The sequence below is a fragment of the Triticum urartu genome, chromosome 2A, assembly GCF_056163025.1.
Source record: "Triticum urartu cultivar PI428250 chromosome 2A, HENAU_Tu73, whole genome shotgun sequence".
NCBI lineage: Eukaryota > Viridiplantae > Streptophyta > Magnoliopsida > Poales > Poaceae > Triticum > Triticum urartu.
In genome coordinates this window covers 466,747,362-466,750,372 of record NC_141874.1, presented here as the reverse complement: position 1 = coordinate 466,750,372, position 3,011 = coordinate 466,747,362, and positions in this window count along the sequence as shown.

The window sequence follows — 3,011 nt, the reverse complement described above, 5'->3', positions numbered from 1 at the left end:
AAAGGGGGTGGTGGAGTTTGACTGCAGCAAGCCAGCTTTGACTCAGTGGCTAACCTGAACTACGACTGCAAGTAACTCTTTTGAGGTGGCGCACACGAGTCCACAAATTCACCATACCAATACACCACTATGGATCCGCTCCCGCCTCCCTGCGAGAACGCCATCCATAGACTCACACTTATCTTGCGAGTTTTAGAGTATCCACTTTCACTTGTCTATGAACTATGCAAGGGGTCCAAGTTTCCATATTCGAGGAATCCGGCTATTCGAATAGATAATGATAACCCTGCAGGGGTGTACTTCTTCACACACGCTCTCGCCACTTATCGCCCTGTACACGTCATGTACCTCGGCAACCTTCAAGCGGAAGCCGGGCGAGGGAGTTGGCCACGACCTGACTAACCAACAAGTCTCTAGTCCAGGTTTATCGCCTATTCGGGTTCCATACGCAAGGAGATCCGGCCGGGGTGTCGCTCACGGCCCCAAACGATGTGAGCAGGGTTCCCAAGCCCACCATCCGGGTGCCACTTGGTACACCGTGCCACGGTGCCTAGTCTATCCCAAGCCCACCTGTACCGGGTGCCACTTGGTAGACTACTAACACTACCTACAAACACCAGAAACTAGTTGCAACTCCTGGACAAAGATCGAGTTGATTAATAAGCCGAGAGGGGCCGAGTTACCGGAACCCAATGTGTGGTAGTAACTGTTCATGGATCACAAACACAGGACTCAGTTCCTGAGGACGGCTGGAATGAGACAACCCACCATGTACTCCTACATGGCCTCTCACCGCTACCTTTACCAAATCGTGTTCACACACTTAGCTCTCAACGGTTGGACATGTTCACCACGTTCCAATTCATTCCCGATGAATCAGACCAGACTCAACTCTAAGTAGTAGCAGGCATGACAAACAAGCATGAATGAGTAGGCACATCAGGGCTCAAACAACTCCTACTCATGCTAGTGGGTTTCATCTATTTACTGTGGCAATGACAGGTCATGCAGAGGAAAGGGTTCAACTACCGCAGCATGTAACAGTTGAATCGGTGTTGCCCTAATGCAGTAAAAGAGAGCAGGAGCGAGAGAGTGGGACTGTATCGAAATGAACAAGGGGGTTTTGCTTGCCTGGCACTTCTGAAGATAACATTGAGTCTTCATCAGTGTCAACGATCACAGCGTCGGAGCAGCGTCTACCGAGAGGGAACAATTACCGGCAAACAAGGAAGAACACAATCAATGCGATGCAACAATATGATGCATGATCATGACATGGCAATATGCTGTTGATTTGGGCTAATGCAACAGAAAGTCATTTTAATTTAAGTGGAGTTCAAAACTACATCAAATTCCAACTCCAAACCTATTATGAAATTTTCCCTAATCATGTTTCATCCTAAACAGTGAGGTTAACTTGCTCAAACATGCATGAAAATGGTATAGATGGATTCCTTGAATTTTTCTGATAATTTTCCATATATAAATTATTTCATTTGGAGTTACGGTTGAAATTCTATGATTTTTAGAAGTTTAGGCAATTTTCTGGATTTTCTAATTATTTAGAAATATACTAATTCCAGAAAATTATTTATAGCTTAGCATTACGTCACAGTGACGTCAGAAAGTCAACTGGGCGGTCCAGGTCAAACCTGGACGGTGGGGCCCGCGTGTCAGTGTCACAGGAGCTAATCCTATTTTAGTTAAACCTAAACTAGATAATTAGCACGGGCTGGCCCCACATGTCAATGACCCAGGGGAGGTCAAACCCTGGTCAAACAAGTCAAACGCGCCGGCGGCTTGACGCCGGCGGTGACAGACGCGGCGGAGGGGCTCGGAAAATGCCCTCCAACGACCAAAACAGCGGCGGAGATGATCTACGCGTAGGTGGTGCTCAGCCGCATCCAGCTAAGCAAGCGGGAGGGGCTGAGGTGGAGCGAGCTCGCCGGAATCAAGCTCGTGGCGGCGGCCGGATCTCGGGCACCGACGGGTTAGGCGCTACAGCGCATTTCGAGGCGAACTGGTGGGGTCTGCGGCTTCCTGAGGAAGCGCTGAGCACAGCTGTGCGCTCGGTTGTAGCTCTAGGTGACGGTGGCCACGGCGGCGATATGGCCGGCGGAGCCGAGCTCGCGGGTCCAGTGGAATCGGCGGCTACAGGACAGGAATGAGCTCGGGGAGGAGGGGGAAAGACGCAGTAGCTCATAGCAAGTTGAACGGAGGCCTCGGCGTGCTCGGGGAGAGGCTGGTGACGACGGGATGTCGGTGGCGATCTCAGGCGGCAGAGGAGGAAGAAGACGAGGTAGTCGGCGATGCGGGGCACCTGGCGTCGCGTGGCTCTTCGTATAGGATGAATACGACACTGCGATTCTTCTGGGCGGGTCAGTAGGGCGAGGGAGGGCCGGTGGCCGCGGTGGCAATGGACGGCGGCGACGAGCTCCTCTCGGTGGCTGTGTGCAGGAGAAACAGAGGAGGGAAGAGAGAGCAGCGAGTGAGGGGAAGGACCAGGGGGGCTCGGGCATCTCCAGGCGCGCGGTCGAGGACGGGGAAGGAAGCAGGAGGTGGAAGCAGGAGGTGGCGTCCGCTGCGCGCGCAGGCGACACGCCTCTGCCAGTAGGCAGAGGTAGACGACGAGGAGGAGGAGGTGGGCTGGGCCAGCTGGGCTGCCAGGTAAGCCAGGTGGGTTCTAGCCCTTTTCTATTTTTGTTTTTGTTTTCTAATTATTTGCCTCTGTTTTGAGCTTAGGAAAAATACCAAGGCATTTCCTAAAATCCCGAAAATATTCATGGACACTTGCTGAATTATTTCAGTGGCCCAAAAATAGTTCCAACATTATTTGAACATTTAAATTATTTATAGTATTTAAATGCCCAAAGTCAAATACAATAAGATTTAATTCAAAAATCCAGAATGGCCTAGAAATACGTGCATCATTTTTGACAGAGGTTTTCACCTTTAACAAAAATCATGAACTTTTCTAAAGGGCATTCTGGGTTCATTGAAATAGATTTTAC